Below are 22,888 nucleotides of genomic sequence, written 5' to 3'. Positions count from 1 at the left end.
GTGCAGGGATCACTGCCCGGTATTAGAAGAGGTGTAAAGAGAATTGAGACATAGTCTCTGTCTTAGAGAGGCTCATAGGATAGAAGGAAAGTAAGAGTTGATTAAAAGAAAAAAAAAAAAAGCCTGAGAAAAATAACTGCAGGCAAGGCATGGGGTGATTATTACTTTTGGAAAGGTTTAAAAGAGGTGTTATTAGGGTTTACTCAGGATGATTATGTGAGTTTGGAGAGGATGGTCCCAGAAAATAAAAGCCTTCATTAAAAGATGACACTTGACTTGAACTTTAATGGACAGAGAGGTGTTTGCTTGATGAAAATGAAGGGGAGGTAGCTTTGGGTAAAGAAAGTCAGAGACACTATGCTTGGAGATAAGAAATTGTAGCCATTTGAAATAAATTTGAAGGAGGCAATGGGGGCTGAAAAGATGACTCACACTGAAATAAGGACCTGAGCCTGGACTTCCAGGATCTGTGGAAAAGCCTGGGCATGGTGGTGCTTGCCTATGATTGCAGAGTGCTCTCCCCCCACATAAGGTGGAGAATAATTGAGGATGACTCAACAGGGACCTTTAGCCTCCACACATATGCATGGCACAGACAGACAGACAGACAGACACACAGACACACACACACACACACACACACACACACACACACACACACACGGGTTGGGGGTACAGTGGGGCAGGAAATGGACTTATGACTTAACAGCCACTAAGTTTTGGCAGTCCAGACAGGTTACATGGCTGGGCATCTGGCTCACCTAGCATGCTGGCCCTCTGAGACACATTTTTCTTCACTTTGCCAATATGATGCATTTTAAGGAGACAAGGGTCATTGCAACCTGTCTAGTCTTTTGCACTGACCCAATGTGGTTGCATGGCCCTTATCTGTGTAGTCCAATGCTTTCAAATTGCTTTAGGGAAATGCTGAATATCTTTACCATTTCATGGCAGCAAGCGCTCATACCGGCATTACTGAAAAACCCTTCTGACTTCCATGTGCAGAAAACCACTCTCTGTTTAACATATACTCTGGACATGAAAATGGCCTGGTCCTTAAATCAGAGGAAATTGGACCATCTCAAAAGCAGACTGAATAAGTGGAGAGCATCACCTATTTTTATTATTCTGGTGCCTATTACTTTTGCAACCCCTTTGGACTTAACTGTCCATTAAATATATTTTCTGGAGTTATTTTTTAACTTTGTTTTGCTCTTGTTTTCATTACAGAATTCTCTGCCAGCTGCCTGCGTTGTCAGAGCCCACATAAAGGCATGTGAGGAACAAGCAGCTCTTATGTAATTTCTCCCGTCCTTGTCAATTGCAGGCATAACTCTCATGAATTATTTAGATTTGTATTATCCTGGAGTGAGCCCTGTAGTACTTCAAGTAGTCACAAGGAGGGCTCTCGAAGTTTACCTCAGGGAATCAGACTTGTGGTGAGGGAGGGAAGTGAGGTGCTGGGCACAGCTTGAAGCCTGAGATAAAGATGGGGCCATAGTCCTCAAAGGAGGTTCTCAGTACATTTGTGCTTGCGGGGTCAATGTTATCATTTGTGTCCAATGGTATCTAACTTCAAAGTAATTTTTTTTTTAAGGTAAGGAAGAGGGAGATTTGGGAGCAAAAATGCAACCACATGTAGCAACCACGTCTAGCAACCTGACAGGAGGCATTTAAAGGGGGCTTCTTTTGTCAAGGACTCCATAACTTTGGGGGGGGGGAATCCCACAAAATGGTTATTGTTTTTATTTCTTTTCAGATGAGGAAACTGAAGCACATGGATGTTAAATTGTCCATTAACGTGGCAGAGTGTGACAGGCAGAAGAATCCTTGCACTGGTAGAACATGCAGCTTTGCCATCACAGTAGGAATGGCGAGCCCTGAGTGGGTATAATGGGGAGCTTGTGTATGGCAGATGCTGTGGAATTCAATCAGGTCAGATCTGATCACAGAGACAGCTGACTGGTGCTAGTTGGAGCTCACTGACTCTGGACTGACAGCTTGGGAACCTGCATGGGACTGAACTAGGCCCCCTGAATGTGGGTGACAGTTGTGTGGTTTGATCTGTTTGTGGGGTCCCTGGCTGTAGGACCAGGACTTATCCCAGGTGCATGAACTGGCTTTTTGGAGCCCATTCCCTGTGGTGGGATACCTTGCTCAGCCTTGATACAATGGGGAGGGGCTAGGCTCTCCTTCAGCTTGGTATGCCTGACTTTGTTGACTACTATGGGAGGCCTTACCCACTCTGAGGAGTGGATGGGGGTAGAGTAGGAGGGAGGTGAGGAGGCGGGAGAAGGAGAGGGAGGGGAAACTGGGGTTGGTATGTAAAATGAAAAAAAATTTAATAAATAAGTATATAAAAAATAATACTAAAAAAAAGAATTCAATCAGGTCTCATCTGTGGAAACAAAATGCCTCAAAACCTCTTGTTTTTAGAGTGGGCTGGAGACTCTCATTCCCCTAGCTCCCCAGAGCCCTGAAGATGCTCTGCTGGGCTCTTCTCTGGCTGTTGTCATCAGTAGATGGAAGCCATAGAATCTAAGACCACACTTTCTCCTTGTGGTAGCTGGAATCTGAGTGCATGTCTACAGGAAAGTGCATCCTGCAGGGCTGTGCCCTTTGCCTTTCTGTTGGACAATCATCTCAGTTTCAGACTCTGACCACATATCCTTCTTTATTCTGCAGGCATGGAGACCAAAGTTCTTCCTGTTGTCTTTGGCACACCATTTCAGCATACAGACACCGAATTAAGACCAGGGATGTGGTGGAGAGAGCCTTTCAGAAGGTTTACTTTCTCTTCTGGCTTTGACATTTCCTTTCCTGTTGTAAAACCTAGAGTATATAACACCATCTGACAGTCTCTGCTTCAGTATATGTCCAATGGGAATGGTGGACCCATGTGGCTGCTGGGATCAGCTAAGATAAATGTGTAAAACACATTGCATGATATTTAGTTGGTGGCTGGTTCCCAAATTTATAGTAGACAAATCTCCTATTTTGCTTCTCTTGTGAAAGAGAAAATAAAGAGAAGGAGGGATGGAGTGAAGGAGAGAGGAAGGGAGAGAGAGATGGATTCTAATCTAGGCTCTTGACTTTCATGTCCATTGACTGAAACCTCAGAAATATATTTACTTCAGTGCTTGACACATATGCACAGAAGCTTACAATCCTAATACAGATTTTGTGAACAAATAGAGTCTTTAACTATGTGCAATGTGCTGTACTCTTTACCACTCTGTCTAGTTCCTCCCATTCCCTATTCGTCCAGTCAGCTCAGTGGGATGCTGCAAGCTCAGGAGGAAGCTCTTGCGTACATTGTTCCTGGTCTTTTTCTCCTTCTCCTTCTTCTCTTTCTCCTCCTCCTCCTCCTTCTTCTTTTGAGACAGGTTCTCTCTGTGAGTTTTGGTGCCTGTTCTGGAACTCACTGTGTAGACCAGGCTGGCCTTGAACTCACAGAGATCCGTCTGCCTCTGCCTCCCAAGTGTTGGGATTAAAGGCATGCTCCATCACCGCCTGGTCTTATAGGTCTCCTATGAGCATTTGTTTGAGACATGACCTCTTTGTAGCCCAAGCTGCTCTAGAACTTTCGATCTTCTGCTTCCATCTCCTGGGTGCTGGGATTGTAGGCATATGCTCTTACATCTAGCTTATGTAGTGCGAGGATTCAACATGAGTTTTACTAGTTTAAAAAGAAGCCTGTCAGATCTAGCTGGCTTCACCTTCCTGGAAGCAGAGTGACTGGAGGACCGTGGGCTCCTGTTGGGACCTCAGTTCTCTGGTGAGGAAGAGTTGTTCTTTCTTCATATTGTTCATTCTTCAAAGGGAGGTTGGTCAACTCAGCCAGGAGCACAATAAGCCTAATTTTCATTTGTGGTCCAGGCCACAGAAGGTTTTGTTTAACTTCATGTGGGTTCAAGACTTTGCTTAGTAAGTTCCTGCGGTCTTGACCTCTTATTTGGGCCAGGCATGAAGAACAAAGTCACCCAGAGGGGTGGGGAGGTGCTTCTCTCTGGTGCATCTACTAGGTGGTTAACCGCAGGTCATGAGAACAGGTGATGGTTGGAACAATGAAGAAAGCGTACTCTACCAAGCACCATGGAGTTTGATTGCTAAGTTACTGAAGACCAGTGCAACTGCAGTGGTGGACAACCATTTGGAGAGGTTGGTGCTGATGACCCTGCCTGGACAGCCCGTACCCAGACACAACTGAAGAGGAGATGCATCAGACTTCACAGGTGTGGGATGTCATTAAAAAGGTGAAGGGATTTCTGGTTTGCTTTCCCACTCTCATAAACAAGGACCCCTGTTACAGAGCAATTGAACTCGGATATGGGAAGGAGCCTTCTTCCACACTTCAGCTATTGTGCCAAAGGACATAGGTTATGGCATGAGATGGGGGTGGGGTGGGATCTACAGGACTAAAGGGGAGCATCTGAGGAGCAACAGCAGCAGGAGAATTCGGAAAAGGAGTTCTTCATAGAAATGTAAATGAAAACTGCAGCTGAGATTTCATCTTTTCCAGTTGGTGTGGCTCTTATCCTGAAAACCAAAGATGACAAACACTGGCTAAGATATGGGGAAAGAAGAGCCCTTCACACTGCTGGTGAGAGTGTACTCTGTTGCAGCCACTGGGGAAATGACTCTAGAAATTCTTCAAAAACTAAAACTGAACCAGCATATGAACCAGCTGTGCTGTGCCTATGTTTATACCCTAAGGAGTCTAATTCAGACTACCACAGCTGCACATCCATGTCTACAGCCAAGATGTGTAACCACCAGCAAAGCTACTAGATATAGATAGAGACAATATGGTTCATGACATGATGAGTTTTACTTAGCTGTAAAGAAGAGTGGAGTTACAACATTTGCAGGATGAATAGATGGAACAAGAGACAGCTAGCTCATTTAGTGGGAAGGAGAGGACAAACAGGGTGAGGGGACTGGTTGAGGGGTACTGGGGATGGGGACAGACAGACAGGGGAGCTGGTAGGGGTGAGTATGAACAAGGTGCAATGATATACCTGTATGAAAATATCATAATTAAACTCAATATTTTGTATGCTAACTGCAAAAAAATTTTAAAAAGTGTTTATCCCATATCCCATCCTGTGCTTGAACAAGAAACTCTTTCCCTGTAGGAAGATAAGGCCTACTAGCTGAGAGATGAACCAACCTGGATTCTGCCTGAGGGCCTAGCAACAGGCGCTATCAGAGGTTCTGATTGTGCCTAGCCAATGAAGGGCAACCACTCAGTGTCACTGGATAGGGATGCAGCCTGGGTTCTGGGAGGAGGATATATAAGGCTCTTCCCATTGCTGAATAAACAAGTCTGCTGTTTACCTTTTACCTGACTCCCAGTGTCTATGCTGTTGATGCTGCACCGTCTCACTCCCTCCCCTAAGGGAGCTGTTAGGACCCAGCAACATTTCTCCTTTTCCTTTCCTGTCTTACTTTTATGTGTGGTCTATGGAGTTGAAGAGAAGGGTTACATCAAGAGAGGGCAAGGGGGTGAGAGAGGAGAATGGGAAGGTGAAAATGACTAAAGTTAATTTTAAATATATGAAACTGTTTGATCACACAGTTCCCTATATTTTGATGCTCTTTAATCTTACGCTAAGGGATTTAGAAAGCACAGGTCTCAACTGTAGCAGTGGTGACTTTAGGGCCAGATGACTGAGGATCTGTTCATTGTTCACATTAGCATCATCTCTGGCTTTACACAGACACTGTACCTCTCCTCACCTCATCTGTGAAAATAACAATAAAATAATGTCTTCATGTGTTGACAAATGTTCTGAGTGACAACATCATTTCTGGTTGAGAACCCAGGATTTAGATCACTATATTGTCCAGTGACTACATCATTCTGTCATCTGTCTGTCTGTCACAGGGCCAAGCATTCCTAATTTCAACATATAATAATGTCAAAACATTTAATAATGTTCCTACTTATTTTTGACACACATGAATGCCGCATTTCCATAGATGGAGTTGGACACATTCTCACAATGACAATTAAACACAAAGGAAAGACTATGATGGGAAGCTGCTGAGGAGACACACTGACTCCCCTCTCTTGTTTGGTACAGAGAGAACTTGGATTTACCAGGTGATGTAAATGGAGGTTTCATTGGATGCAGATTAGAGAGAAATGCTTCAATGATAAATCCCGTGATGAACTCCACAGCTTATTGTTAAGCAAGAATCAACAGTAATATATGAAGATTTCTCAGGGATTTCCAAGGTCATTGTTATTAATGGAGGCCACAACAAGACCTTCTCAGAAAGGAAGCACGAACTCTCAATTTAGTGTAAGCCTGCCCATCCCTTCTCCTGTTCCTGGCTCGGCTTCTCTTCCTCCCAATGTGTGCTGGGAAATGCAAAGTACTTTAGCCTAAACAAAACATAATGGAGGAAAGGGAAGAAACTGGGAAAATAATAATAATCACGTCCCCACGCTCATGGTGTTTGAATGCTCTCTGTCAGGATGCCCTCCACACAGGACTGACTGTCAAGTACTGGCAGGGAGGAGGGCGGTTGCTGGCCTTCGCTGAAACACAGAAGCACTCAGAGAGAGGAAATGTCTTTGTATACAAGGAACAAACAGTAGTTACCCTCTCAGCATTTAATAGCCTAGGCAAGGTGAAGGTTACCAGAGAAAGCCGAGAAAAATAATGCAGGTTTTGCCTCCAAATCCTCAATAATAATCAAGGCTGTTTGGCTTGCAGACAAAAAAGCTAATTGTTTTCTGAGAACAGTTTTCTTTTCTTGTTCCTTCACCATCTTTCAAACCCATTTTTTTTTTATTGTTCCCTTTTGTATCAAACATGTATATGCTTGTGTGTCTTCCTTATCCTCAAGTGCACATATGCACACAGTGAAATCTCTCTGTGACCACATTTCCTGCCCTGAAATCCAGGGAAATTCAGAGGGCACAGCCTTTCATAGCTGCTCTCTGCTTGAGGTGAACTCTACCTCTGTCTGCATAATGCTCATTTCTGATCTCACAAAAGACCAAGAATTGGAAAGTGCCTTTCAAAACACCTTTTATAAAAAGCCTGTTGTAAGATCAATTTTTCCACCATGATTGGAGTGTTACATACCTATCTCAGAAAAATTGGAATTTAAATAAAAGAAAGCAGAAAATAGAAAGGGGAGGGGGAGGGGATGGGGGAGAGAGAGAGAGAGAGAGAGAGAGAGAGAGAGAGAGAGAGAGAGAGGGGGGGAAGGGAATGGAGAAAGATTTTCTCATGGCTAGGTGGGTACTCCCAGGGCCCTGATCAACTGCAGGGTCCTTAGTAGGATGCTTTGCGGGTAGTGGTTTGCAGACCCTCAAAGAGCTGCTTGCATTTATCGCTGTCTGTATGCCAAGTGAGTGGACCCTAATATAAAGTAAGAGTGCTATAAATATTCATCAAATATTCAATATTTTACTTTAATTGTGATCTATATAACACATATTAAGGAATAAAGAGCATCCACCAGTAACAAGTGGGACCTTGGAGCGCCGGAGGCGTCATTGTGGCCAGTCCTTCATCTAACAAGTAAAGGACAAGTGTGAAGCAACATCGTGTACCATTCTGATTAAGCCTTCTTAGAAAAGCCTAACTGTATTTTGTCGTTTAGACTCAGTCTTCTTAGCCAGGTGTGGTGGTACACGCCTTTAATCCCAGCGCTTGGGAGGTAGAGGCAGACAGATTTCTGTGAGTTCCAGGCCAGCCTGCTCTATATAGAGTTCCAGGACAGCCAGAGCTACAGAGTGAAACCCTGTCTCAACAAACAAAAGACAAAACAAGACATCAGATTCTTGTTTTTAGGAGAAGATTGGAAAGTGAAGTTTATCTTCAAAATCTTCTATATCATTGGTCCTAAGTTCTGACAGTGCATCCTAATTTTTCTTGGCGATTAAAATAATCAGACGCCTAGCCTGTCACTGGGAATTATTGAAGAAGGGTGTTTAGAACTCACATGTTCATATTTAGGTGTTAAAAAAAGGGAATTACTTATTTTATAGTACTTATATGAGGTTTTGCTTGAATGTATATCTGTACATTGTGTGTGTGCCTATTGCCCAAGGATGTCAGAAGAGGGTTTTCCATTCCCTCAAATTGGAGTTAGGATGGCTGCGAGCCACCATGTGGGTGCTGGGAGTGGAACATGTGTTCTCTGTAAGAATATCAAGTGATTTGAACCACCGAGTCCTCTCTCCAGTCCCTAAAATGTGTAGTCCAGGCTTGCCTTTAACTTGTGAACTTCCTGCTTCTGCTTCTTCAGCATATCCCACCAGCACATGCCACCACAACAGGAACATGCACATATTTAAAAAGAAACTTCATAGATGGTCCTGATATTGTTCTGCATGGTATATTGCCCCTCTGTGCTGTTATTTCTGAAGGCCAGGTTTTACCAGCTAAACTGGAAGCTCTGACTCTGAGAATTTCAAATCAGAAAATTTCCATGATTTTCTATTCATCGGGTTGGCCAATTATTACTGTTTATAAATGGAAACGTTTTGAATTCTTCCTTTGAAGTCAACACATAATAAATTCCAATATTCATTTTCTTCTCTTTAATTGTAATAAATTCTGGCTAGTAATAAATAATTGCAATAAATTCTGGCTAGTGAGGAAAAGGTCACACTTTCTAGCTTTCTAGGTATATAGAATTGATTACATGACTTGATTTTGGCCAATGGGATATGAGAGGATGTAATTACACAAATTTGGGCTGTACTTTAAAAAAAAGCTTATCCCCCTTCTCTTTTTTCTCCTGTCTACTAGAGACTCACTGTAGCAACTATGTTCTAGACAATCACGTCAGAGAAATAATCTGTCTCATGTCAATCTTGTATTTTTGCCCTCTTTAGAAAAGTTCAGCCAGTAAAGTCTGAATTTTCTAGATCTTATTTCCTTTGTTTAGTGTCTGAAACATAACACATAAGAATATCCTTTGGGGCTGGCATCAAGCCTCCTGCTTTCTTTCTACTTGGGAAAGCCTGGTGTTTGCAGTCACACCTGTTTATTCAATAGCTACATGGAGACTGGTGCTTGCCTACAACAGTGAAAAAAGGGATACACAGTTTCATGCTGTGGCAAGTGTGTGAGCAGAGGGCTAGAATCTTAGAATTCAGCACTGACTGTAACTTATTCATGACAGTACAGGGTTTCTTTTCTTGAAACACAGAGTCGGATGACACTCCCTACCGTCTCTGTGTAGGCATTGGCACAGGATGAGCTCTTGATTCGTCCTGCTAGCTCACTGCCTTCACACTTCCTGGGCTATTTCCCATTGCTTGTCCCTCTAAATTCTGTGTATTTATTCATTTATTTTTGTTTTTTGCCTCTTCAGATTCACTTCTCTTGGAGTCTGCTGTCATTAGTGCTCTTGGAAGCAACTTCATGCTTCCTCTGAATTAAGAAACCATTTCTCCCTTGCCTCCTCTCACCCCACCACAGTATTTCAACCATGTCCAACATTCTTTTTGCAGGTTGCATTTAGAGAGAAACTGTCGATTCAGAAAAGTAAGGTCAGACTAGCAAGTGTGGCTTTTGTTTCAGATGAGTTTTCTATTGTTCTTTTCTGTGGTATTGTTTTATATACTTCTTTTATTCCAGTCTGTCTTGGGCTGTGTGTTACATTTCTAGTCTTGAGAAAAGTATGCTTAAAAGAACATAGAGATATCCTAGAGAATGCTCTGATTTCTCTGATAGCACAACGCCAACTGCAATCCTTGTTTCTGTGTGTTCTCCATTTGTCCTTAGAGTTGGGGCATTTGTATAGTTCTAAGTCTGGTATCCTTTTGTGTTGTCAGATGCCCATTACAGTGTGTGTGTGTGTGTGTGTGTGTGTGTGTGTGTGTGTGTGTGTGTGTTTTGTTGTTGTTGGCAGAACTGAAACAAGCATGTCAGCAATCAGTGAGTGTTCACTAACATAGGAGAAAAGCTAGGATCCCAGGTAGCACTTCTAGAGGCCCCTTCTTTGTGAAATGAAGGAGTGATTGTCTAGGGTGGTGTCTATGTCAAAGTCAAATGATCATAAGGGTTGCCGTCAAAACACATTTGTCAGTGTGTAGCCTACTTTAGTAAAAGTGTGAATTTGTTTTAACTTTATGCTAATGGAAGACATCTCAGTTCTTCAACTTGGCTCCCCTGAGTCTGGCCACTAGATGTCAAGGTCCCTCGCACCTGCACTCTTCTCTGTTAACCTTTGCCTGAGTGTACTGCCTGTCATAGTTAGGAAGACAAAGTTCCTACAACAAGAATCCCAGCAATATATTCTCATTCAAACTCTACAGAGATTGAATGAACCTGTTCAAGATCCCAGTGGGTAGATTTCTCCTCTATGAGGCCAATCAGAGAATCAAACTGGTACAAGTCCTGCTACCTTGGTGTGTTAATTTCTTTTTTTATTCTTGTGACAAAATTTCTGTCAAAAGCAACATAAGGAAGTATGGATTTAATTTGGCTTATGGTTTAAGGAGGAATACAGTCTGTAATGATGGACAATGGGGAAGGCATGGTGGTGGAAGTATGAAGCAGCTGGTCACACTGCATCTTCAGTCCGGAAGCAGAGAGAGGTGAATGCTGGCTCTGTGCTCACCTTCTTCTTTTTATTTAGTTTGAAATTCCAGCTCATGGAATGACGCTGCCCATATCCAAGATATCTCTCTTTTCTTTGAAACGGGATGAGACAGCTTTACTCCAAACATTTCATTAAACTACCTACCTAAGGCCTTTCTAGATGACAGGCCAGGTCTACATCACAAGATCAAATGTATTGTACATCTTTTCAAGATCTTAGTCAGCTAGAAAACTGGCACTGAATTCTACCCAGAGTAGCTCTTATCTCAATCAAATCTGCTTAGAGGTGCCCCCAGGCATGCTCAGAGTTTGTTTCCTGGCTGTTTCTAAATACCTGTAAACTGATAGTTGAGATTAACCATCACAGCTTTACTTCTTGTTATTTTGATACTCAAATAACATCACTTTTAAATTAAAACTTTTTACCCCTGGTCCCTAAAGCCTATATTTATCTTATAAAGCATAGTTCATCTCTAAAAGTCTTCAAGGTCTTAATGATTTCACAGCATTGTTCCAAAGTTCAAGAAAAGATTTTGTTGAGGATTGGGCACTCTTTTAACTCTGAGCCTCTTTTTTTTTTTTTAACAATAATGAAAAAAAAACAACAACTTCCATTTTTCTAATATACAATGGTACAGAACAAATATTCAATTCCAAAAGGGAAGGATAGGGTCACAGCAAGGAAAGACTGGGCCAAGACTCTAACACAGCAGAGAAAAAAATCAAATACTGCAGGTCCATGTCTGGCATTTAGGGCTTGTGATGGAATCATCTGAACTCCAATAGCCTTGGCCAGTCTATCCTCTAGTTCTGGTCTTTAGTGTGTGTGACCATTTCTTGAGCTGGTTCCACTCTGTGTCTGCACCTTTTGTCAGTAGATGGATGGATCATGGTCCTGGCATCTCCAACATCCTGAAATAATAAAATTGCAATCTAGACTTCACCATCATAGCTTCATGCAATAGCATCAAGGGATTATTTTTTTTGTAGGCAATCTGAGCCTGTCACATACTGCCTGGCTTCAACAGCTTTCTGGAACCTTGGTGCAACTCTGCATGATCTTCTTTATTCTTGTAGCTTTCATGCCTGCAAAATCAGCATGTGGATGATCCTGCTAAGTTCTCCTGCCAGTTTGAGATATAGCCTGGCCCCATTAGACTATAGTTACAATGGCCTTCTAATCCCTAGGTGGCCATTTTGAAGCACAGAGTATCTTTGGTGGCATTCTTAGATACTCCTCATTCAAATTAATTTGCATTTTAACAATTTGGAGTCTTCCCAAGTTAGCATCTGGTCTGCAGGGCACCTTTCTGTTTGTTCTAGTATAGAGCATGAGGTTTCTCTTTTTCCCAATTAAAAATAGCTCTTGAGAATTTCATATATAAGCATTGTATTTATGTTATTTTTACCCCTCACTCTCTCTCTCCAACTTCTACCAAGGATGTATATGTGTTTAAAACTGACCCCTTGGAATTGAACAAGTCAGGGAGCTCAATCTCAGAACATACTGACAGCACCCCCCGCTTCAGCAGCTATAAATTGCTTGTAGCTCTTTATCTAGGGGTGGGGTCTTTAATGGTACGACTCTCTTTAATTGTAGATACTTGTCTCCACCCTCACCCCCTGCAACCTGAGACCCACTCATGCTCTTTTTCTCACTAAACTGCACATTTTCATGGCTTTCTGCTCTACTCATTACTTTTATTTTCATTGTAAAACCTGCATAAAAGCAGCAAGCAATAACTACCCCACAGCCTAATGCTATCCTGCCTGAAACTTCTACCAAACAAATCAGTCAATTACTTTTGAATTTGATTCCACTGGCAGTCTCGGGACACAGACAGAAGTAATCCAAATTTTTTGCTAGAATAAAACACGAATGCTTTTGACCCATTTTGGATAGAGTCCTTTCCCTGCTCCAAAACCTCATGAGCTAGGCCTCCTTTGCTCATTCTTTTGGTGTTATTTTATTCCATGGTTCTGTTAGAATGCCTTGTTCTGCTCTGCTTGCAGCATTATAGGACTTCACAGCTCCAAGCTCTGCCACATTCCATCCATAAACCAGTTCTGAAGGCCTACGAGCTATATGGTCACCACAGCAATGACCCCACTCCTTTGTACCAACTTTTGGCATTAGTTACTTTTCTCATTATTGTCACAACATTCCTGACAAAAAAGAGCTTTAGGAAGGAAGGGTTGGTTTTGGCCCACAGGTTAAGAAGGGCCTTAGTCTGTCATAGTGAAGACACGGGTCACATGGTATCCACAGTGAGGAAAGCAGAGAGAGATTAACAGTGGTACTGTGTTTGCCCTTTCCTTTTTATTCAGCCTCAGAGCCCATGTCTATAGCCACGATAAGTCTCCCCACTTCAGCCAAACCTCTCTGGAGACACACTCAATGACATACCTGGGATTTATTCTCTAGGTGACTTTAAGTCCCTTCAAGTTGACAATCAACCATCACTGTCATTGTTTAGTTAGATCTGACTCAGTCACCCTTGGTTCAGTCTGTTAAAGGGTAAAGGGCTCAGAAAGCTTATATAGAAGCTTTCCAGTCCTGGGCTTCTGATGCTATTTCAATAGTTTGAGTGGTTCACTGTGTGGCCATGCTGACAGAATAAGAGTTGATGGGGTTAGGATCTGTTCACAGTGAGGAGGGCGAGGAAGTGGGTATTGCTGAGCAGTGGGTAGATTCTGCCACTGCTGTGGTTTGACTGTGGTATTCCTCTCCAAATCCTGTAGTAAAATTTGATTTCTTATGTATTGATGTGGGAAGATGATGAGACATTTAAAAGGCCTTTGGATAAAGGATTAATATTACATTCCAGGAATGGGGCTAATTATGAAGGAAGTAAATTCTTGCTCTGTTAGGACTGGATTAGTTACCATGATGAGAATGGGTTGTTACGAAGTAGGGATGGGTCTGGGCCTCATGTTTTCTCTCTTCCATAGGTACCATTTGCTTTTCCATTGTCTTTCCATTTTGTGATACAGCATGAGCCTCCACCAAATACCTCTACTTCATATTACAAGGCCCAAACAGACCTCTGTTCTTTATAAATCCCCTTGTCTCTTCTGTTCTGTTGCATCAACAGGAAATAGCTTATAACAGCTGCATACCCTTTTAAGACTCTGTCTTTTGCATACCCAGCTTGACCACTCTACTTGGTTTTCAAGCTTTAGCTCAAAGGCAGCCTCCTGGTACCAGGCTAGTTGCTATGGCTTCTTATTTGCTCTGCCTTGCATTTAGAACTTCTTTATACCTCCTATTTAATTCTGCCTTGGGCGCTGGTTGTCTTTTACACATTGGCCTTATCACTCAGTAGCTATATTCCTTTAGGAAATCAGTTTGAAGTAGTGGGGAAAAGCAAGAGTGCATCCTCACAAGACCTGGATTTAAATGAGCTTTGCTATTTTATAGTCAGGAGACTGTGTCCATTTTCCTCAACTTAAGGACGGCTATAGTTCTACATAATGTACACCATTGCACATGATAGTAGTTAGGGTGAGCCGAGTTAGCACCTGACATCTCCTTGCAGAATATAATAGGTACTCAATAAACCCCAATGTCTACAGTGATGGTTCCCTTCTTTGGTGTTTTAAAGAAGTAGAGCTGATTTTTCCCTTTGTGTCCCATCCTTCACTGTACCACAACAGTGCAGGCCCAAGTTCAGAGCGTGAACTGTAAGAAACATCATTGACAGCAGGCGCCGGGGCAGAAGAGGCCACTGGAATTGCATCAGTATGTTGGTTGTGCAGGCATTCACTCAGCCCTGGAGGAACCCCCTCCTTCCCTAACGAATTGTGTTAGCTCCAGCCAAGCTTGCAGCTGCCTCGAAAGGACCTCTGAGAATTACTTTACACCAAGAAACGTCTGCTTCATTACAGATAAGGCCAGAGGCAGCAGGCAGGGCTCAAACCACAGCTGCCCCCAAGTGACCTACTTAAGCCTCCCTTATGGCCTAAAATATGTCACAGCACAATCTACTCAGTCTAGATTTATCCTGGTGGCTACACTTGTTCAGACACTGCTCAGGGAAGTAATACTTTGGCCTTGGCCATTTGTCTGGGTGATGTGAAAACAAAGGAGTGTGGTGTTTTCAGTGGGTCATTGTTCCTGTAGCTCCAACACTGCCCCACCCCCATCCCATACACTACCACTGCTGTGCCAGAGTGGGGACCGCCCTGGGTGAAGAGTGATGTAGCACAATGGATAAGAGCAGGGGGGTTTTTGAGCCATGACATTGGTATCCTTTCAAGGCCCCCCCCCCATTTAGGTTTGAGGTATGATTGACAAATAAAAATGAACACATTTAAGGTGCGTCATGTGATATTTTGATATCTGTATGTATAGAAAAATGACCACAATCTAGCTATTATCCTACCCATCACTCCACGTTCTCATCTTTTATGTCTTTGTCAGAGAAAATAGTCAAGATCTACTTTATTGACCTCCAATTATAAAATGAATGGTTATTATAGTTACCCTGCTGTTCATGAATCTAGTCTACTGAAGGTTCATATTCTTTGGCTAGCAGCTCCCTCCCCCCGCCCCCTCACCCTGTAATGACGTTCTGTGAACTTGACTGTTTAGGACTCCACACATCGAGACGAGGCAGTCTTTGTCTGTGTCTGGCTTGTTAATATTATGCCCTCCAGCTTCACCAGTGTTGCTGAAAATGACAAGATCCCCTTCTTTACAAAGGAGATAAAAGGTGCTGCTGTGCACATAGGCATCAACTTTTCTTGATCCATCCCTCCGTCAGTGGGCACTTAGATTCTTCCCATATCTTAGATCCTGTGAATAATTAATGTAGTGGGCCTGAAAATGCTGGGACCTTTTTGACATACTGATTGTCTTTCCTTTGGATACATACTCACAAGAGCAATTGCTGGATAGTATTAAAATGACTATCTTGTAATAGCTGTGATTAAAATTCTCTGAGGAGCTTTCTTTTAACTCTCCATAATGGACCTATGCATTATATAGTCCCACCGAAACCAGGGTGTCCTTTTGCATCCCATTCTCATCAACACCCCTTAACTTTTCTTTTGGTAATAGTCGTTCTAACAGGTGTGAGAAGCGATCTTGCTGTGCTTTTGATTTTCACTTATTTGGTGGTTCCTGACGTTGACTCTGGCGGAAGGAAGGGTACCTTGGCGGATTTCGGCCAAGGAATGCCACAAATACCATGCAACAGGCCTCACATAAGAGATTGACTGAGGGCAGGGTGGGTATACAGAGGCTGCCTCTGAGAGGGTGGAGGAGAAAGAGAACAGGCTGGGAAGTCATTGGCTTTATAAATGGGAATAGCGCATGCTCACAGGGAGAATACATGACTTGGGGCAAAAACAGAAATGTGTCCCATTTGGAGGCTAATGATGATGTGGCCATTATCTCTGAGTTATTAGAGGCAGGCTTGGGGGGGTGTTTCCAACAGGCTGTTTGTATATGTTCTTTGGAAAAATACTTGTTTAGGTCTTTTGACTATTAAAATCAGGTTATTAGCTGGGCAGTGGCAGTGAACACCTTTAATCCCAGTATTTGGAAGGCAGAGCCCGATGGATCTCTTTGAGTTTGAGGCCTGCCTGGTCTACATAGCAAGTTCTAGAACAGCCAGGACTGTTACACAGAGAAATCCTGTCTCAAATAACAAAACAAACCAACCAACAAATAAAAAAGGAAAAAGATCAGGCTATTATAGGGATGAAATGGTGGTGGCTTAGTGGTTATGAGCACTTACTGCCCTTGCAGAGGACTGTGGTTTGGTTCCTGGCACCCACATGGTGGCTCACAGCTATCTTCAACTCCAGTTCCAGGGATCTGAATCTCTCTTCTCATCTCTATAGGTATTCCATTGTACACATGTGGAACACATACATGCATGCATGCATGCACTTATACATATAAAATAAAAAAACCAGGTATCATTATCATTTTTGCTGTGGAATATAATTGTCAATTAATATATATTCATTTTAGATGTTAATTTCTTTTATTTTACAAGAATTAGGTACAAGTATCAGTACTTGTTGGGAATTGATACTAAGAAGAGGTTGATTTGGGGTTAAAAACAACCTGTACTGCTATATAGGAGGCTCAGCTTAAAGAAAGCATTGGAGGAACCAGGCTTGTCAAACACCCAGGCCTGTTTTCTTCAGCAGAAGGAAATGATACTTTTCATGTGGAATGACGGTGTACACATCTGACTACCTGGTGATCCTTTGCTATTCTATGAGGAGCCAGCCTCCACTTGAATCCCCCCAGTATCCTAAGCATCGTTTAGGCTCTAATCCTGGGTTTTGTCCCCAATGAATAGAATTCATCTTTATGAAAGAGGCGACATGTGTTTTCCATTCTCTACCAATAGAATCCATCCTTATGCTTCTTACTGATCTTTCCCTTTTAGGTCCTAGCCCTGAGCTCTGTCAGCCAATAGAATTCATTTTTACTGCAAAGGTCACAGGTGCTTTGTTACTTGGCTAGGAGTTTCAGTATAGCTATGCCTAAAGCTTTGTTGTGATAATTGTCATATGGAAACCTTTCCCCAAAGTTTTACTATGTTTAAATGTGTAAGAAGGATAAGCCACGAGGTCAGTTGCTGGAAGATTTTGACTCAGTGCCCTCAAAGATGGTACTGACTCATTCTTCACCTTGTGGGGATTGTCTTCCTGCTGGCCATGAGAACTGTGATAATACTACACATTCTTCAAAAGCTCAGCTACTACCAATACAATATTTATATAGAACATAATCCTATCACACAAATATTAATATCCTGTTCCATTAAAATGTTCACAATAATTATGCATCACTTTTTCCCTTTCTTTGGTTATAAATAATCATCACCTGGCATAAGTCCGTATGTCTGAAATTATTGCTTTAGTCATTTCTAACATGAATTCTATAGCACTAATTTTGCTTGAAATATTATTATATACAATACCTTATTTTCCTGAAACTGTCCAGTGACTATAGGTCTACTTCTAGATAATATGTTTCTGAGTACATACCTTATTGGATAATTGCTTGGCAAATATTTTCTCTTACTCAGTGGGTTATAAACACTTAATTATTCATCATCTCGTGTACTCTGTGCTCCACTTTCCTTATGTGTGACACATACTTCATTATCTCTGGGCTGTTCCGGAATTGAATGAGTGCATATGTATAAAAAGGACTTAGAATGGTACCAATAGTAATTGAGGTATAAGCATTTATCAAATAATATTCATATTTCTAGAACTGAAAAACTATTGTTCTCCCTTTTTGTGGTGTCTCACAAGGGACTTACTATACTCATAGAAGACCAGGAGCCTTCTATTCTCTTGGAAGTTGCCATGGTGGGGTTCTGCTGCATTTGGTGGGATAGATTTAGTTATGTATGTATAAATGAATGTTAGATCCTCAGAGGATTTCTTTTGGGGTGGGAGAGTCAGGAGAAAATTTACCACAAGGGAAGTCAAATCTGTCATGAACAGAAGATGGATGGTTGAGGTCTAGAGAGAAGTGGGTTCCAAGTTCAGGGTGCTGCCTGGTAACAATGGCTGTCCTGCTGTTATGGTGGCCATAATGCTGTGAACTGAGAGTCACATCTGGAGTGGGTAGCCATTCCAGCCTTGGCCTGGAAGTTCCAACCCCCATTGAGACTTCGGCAATGGTCACGCCTACAAGGCAGGGCTGGGAGAGGATGCTAAAGACCCAGGATCAAGAGGAGAGGTCTCTCTTGGTTCCAGGACCCTGGACACTGGAGGAAGACCAAGCAGAGTTCTCCAGAGAACACCGCTGGACTACGCCATACCTTTCCCAGACCCTGCAACCTATCCCTTCATTTGTAAGCTACCCCACAAAATAAACCTCCCTTTTAACTACGTGGAGTGGCCTTAATAATTTCACAAATACACATCTGTCCAAAGAAGTTCTGTAATGTGTTCCTTAATGGAGCTCCCACTTAGGAAGAATCACAGGAGACTTCTGAGGACTCCCATGGTATTAAGGACTGAGAGCCTGAAATCCATGGTGAGCCACAGAAATATGGGGCTGTGTAGGGGAAGGCGAAGAAGACCTTGCCCAGCAAAAGAGCCCTCTGGGCAGGTCTGTTGCTAGTGGCAGCCAGAATGATGCATTTTCATTACAGGTTATATTGTTTAGAAGCAGATGGTAAAATGGAGTTTGGTGTGCAGGATGTTCTTTTGGTATCAGCCCATGTGGAAAGAAGGGGAAGAAGCAGAAACAGGCTGACAAAGAAGTGAAATGTCCATGCAAGGGTGACACACCATCAGCCAGCCCCTGGGAGCTTAGTATGTGGCACAGAATGCTACAGTTGTGAGTTCCAAGGTGTGTGTGTGGATCTTTACAAATATCTGTCATCTGTCAGTCACTGGCTGTGGGCTGTGCTGGGAAGCTATGCCCCAGTGCGATGTGGCTCTGATGCTGGGCAGACTCTGCAGGAACTGACTGCTGTACAGCCTTGCTTTGAAGAGGCAACCTGGTGGCACATCTTGATGTCTATCATGGTCCACATAGCTTCAAAAAGAAATTGTCATAGACGAAAATAAGGGATGGAAGTTCTGTGAAATTATGGGGTTTCTTTTTTTTAGCAAGCAGGACTTGGGAGCTAATGAAATGTATGCAGTTATTGTCAATGTGATCTTGCTTGTTCCCTGATGCGGTCTGGGGACAGTTATAAATGTGATTGCATGTTTATGATAAATGTTCAGAAATGAAAGGAAAGACCTGAAATTCCACACCCCCTTCATTCCATTGCTCCCTTCTGGTCTTCTGGATGCTATGTTTGTGATTCTGAGAGTCTAGTTGATGCTTGTTCCAATGCTAATTCAAAGAGTTAGAGAAGGAGATCCAGGTACCCTGTGGGAAATGGTCTAAGTGCTGACAGGGGTGTGATGTGGACAGCATGGCAGTGTATGGACTACATACATGACCACACAGCTTGCCAGCCAGTGAAGAAAGTGGTGGAAGAAAATGAACAAGGCTCTCTTCCCCACTTTTTAGAGAAATTAATCTTTGTGATGAAATGTTGGTGCTGTTATTGGGAGCAATGTCCATAATCTCTCACCTCAGTCTCTTTCTTCTGATCCATTGTGGGCAATTTCCCTGTTTTTGTTACTTTTTGCATGCTTGCTTCCTAATAGGCATCTGCATTTGGGGTTGATTATTTGCATTTTAAAAAATAGGTTGCTCACACTGCATTAAATTTTTATAGCTATGATGTTCATCGATCAGATCACTCTGTTAGCTGCCACTATTCCAGCTGTATATTTTAATTACACTTGAACAATCAGCCTTTCTTAGGCCTTGAGTAATTTGCTGAGTTTAATTTGTCCCTTTGTCTAGTTCTGACTTAAATTATTTCATTAGTGTTGGCAGACCTGTATCACACACCCTTGCTGGTCTTCTGAAATCAATTTCTGGGAGTTTTAATTATGTAGAACAGTCAATAAAAGTTGATGCCAAAAGAAGAACTATTGAGGCAATGATCGTGAAGGATACATGCCCACGAGATAGATTTTACTAATGAACACCCTTAACAGTTACACCCCAACATCAACTAATGAGCTCATACCACACAGCATGAGAATGGCCAGCAATTCGAGTTTTGTTTAGCTCATGACAGACAGCATAAAGGAATCATGAGATCTGTGGAAAGTTATGTAGCAAGCTGATGAAGCAATGAAGCATTTTTGGCATTAGAGAAACACTAAAATAACCTTTTGGGAGATAACCAGAATGTATTAAACTCTGATATACACACTGACTTCTGATCACTACATTTTATTTTTCACGAAGCAGGGAATCAAGGAACGAAATCTTAGGGGAATGGTGTTGTTAAACTGTGAGTCATGTTGAGCTACACACCTGTTGTCTGGGTTCTACACATTTTTATTTTAAAATTGTATTGATTCATTTATTTGTTTACTTTTGAGACAGCTCAGTATAGCCTTAGACTTGTGACAAGAGTTCCTCCTCAGCCTTCTGAATGCTGGGGTTACAAGTGTGTACCTCCACACTTGGATTTCTTTTTTTAAAATCTTAAATATATTTATTTATTAATTTTTTTCTTTTTACATACCAACCCCAGTTCCCCCTCCCTCCCCTTCTCCCACCTCCTCACCTCCCTCCCACTCTACCCCCATCCACTCCTCAGAGTGGGTAAGGCCTCCCATAGTAGTCAACAAAGTCTGGCATACCAAGTTGAAGGAAAGCCTAGCCCCTCCCCATTGTATCAAGGCTGAGCAAGGTATCCCACCACAGGGAATGGGCTCCAAAAAACCAGTTCATGCACCTGGGATAAGTCCTGGTCCTACTGCCAGGGATCCACAAACAGATCAAACCACACAACTGTCACCCACATTCAGGGGGCCTAGTTCGGTCCCATGCAGGTTCCCAAGCTGTCAGTCCAGAGTCAGTGAGCTCCAACTAGCACCAGTTAGCTGTCTCTGTGGGTTTCCCCATCATGATCTTATGATCTTGATCCCTTCTTCTTCTTCTTCTTCTTCTTCTTCTTCTTCTTCTTCTTCTTCTTCTTCTTCTTCTTCTTCTCCTCCTCCTCCTCCTCCTCCTCCTCCTCCTCCTCCTCCTCTTCCTCCTCCTCCTCCTCCTTCTTCTTTTGTTTTTTTTGAATGCTGAATGCACACTTGGCTTTCTTAGTGTTGGATTTGAACACCTTTTAAAGGGATCTTGGCCTCTCAGCTGCCCACCTCTGTTTGTCATGTTGTGCTTGGCCTTCTGGATTATGTTGAGTTTGCTAATTCAGATTCTTGTTTAATGTCCTCATTTTCCACTGAAAAGCTCAGATGCAGGGCTTGAAGTAGAATGATCCCACACAATTCCTTGTAGAGATCAGTCTACAACCTGATTCAGGGCAGTCTGTTTTCTACTGAGCAGCCTCTACAGGTTTCTGTGAGAGAATTAAGGAAGGACAGGTTTAATCTTTCTCGATGGTGGAAATAAGCCCTCACAGCTCTGCTATAGACACACAGGACACATCATCAGTCTGCCAATGCTTAAAGAGTGCCAGTTTGGCATGGCGTAGGGAATGCTGGCTGAAGGTGACCAGACACAGTTCCCACCTCTGCTGTGTTGCTAACTAGGAACTATTTAACTCTGTGGGCTGCAGGGTCCTCTGGGTATTGGGCTAGATGAGTTCTATGTTTCCTTCCAGCCTCAGCATCTTATGATTCTTTCATGAACTTCAATAAAAGAATACGCAGGAGGCAGAGAAAGATAAGCCACTCAATTAAAATGCCACTGTGCCAGGCTATCAGTGGGCTTCTAAATCACTTTACAACTGGAATTTAACCTCCTTGCTCTCCTTCTCAGTGGGATGGTAATTTCAGAGCTCTGTGCTCTAGGGAAGTGGTTACTGGTCAATATGCACATTAATGTGCAAGAGGTTCCGGAAGGAAGTAGGTGGGTAAGTCAGAGGTCTTTGGGCTTTCTAATCCCTTTGATAGTGGTATGGCTAGGCCACCCATTGCCATGTCTACTAAGACCATGAACTCTTTGAAGAAAATATCTCATTTTTTATTCCCTTGGTTTTTGGAGTATTCAATAAATATTGAATGGATTTCAACATTCAGAAGAGGACCATGGCATCTTAGTGCTGGGAAGGCATTTGGAAAATAACCCAGCCTCTACCAGTGCAGAAATCCTCTCTAGTTGTCTGGAGGGATGCTTACCAGCTATTGCAGTGTGGACAGCTGTTTGTCCATGAGTATCTACCATGAACGTTTGCTTTCTGTGGTATGTTAGTACATTTAGGAGATAGAGTCCCTACATTGGGAAGCCAGTTATTTCAATGTGAATATTCTCTCTCATTGGGGTACTCTCTACATTGGGGTATTCCAACCGCTACTGACTATATTTTCACTCTAAAACACTTCCTCTGGAAAATGAACCCATACTCTGATGATGTCAGCAGAAGTTCTCCGTGGGCCTTCTTCCGTGTGCCTTAGCGGATAGCTCTAGAGCCCTCGGTGCCTCTTAACCGGTGTGCATTTGTGAACAGATGCTATCTGTCTTCAACTCCACCCTGGCAAAGGATAGCTTTAGCCACAATGTCACAGCTCTCTAATTAGCAGTATCTGGGAAGCTGCAGGAGCTAAGGCAACCCTTTCTGAACAGCTGTGTTGTACTTGGTCTTGGCTCTAGGGCAGGAGGGACATCTCTTCCAGGTGGAAAAGGAAAAGCAGCAATGACCTATCATAGTTGGGAAGACTGTGTCTTACTTTCTTTTCCTGTTGTTGTGATTAAATACCCGACAAGAGCAACTTAAGGGAGAAAAGCT

Source organism: Onychomys torridus, chromosome 10 (assembly GCF_903995425.1).
Source record: "Onychomys torridus chromosome 10, mOncTor1.1, whole genome shotgun sequence".
Lineage (NCBI taxonomy): Eukaryota > Metazoa > Chordata > Mammalia > Rodentia > Cricetidae > Onychomys > Onychomys torridus.
The sequence above is the reverse complement of the archived record's forward strand: the minus strand, read 5'-3'. Positions refer to the sequence as shown.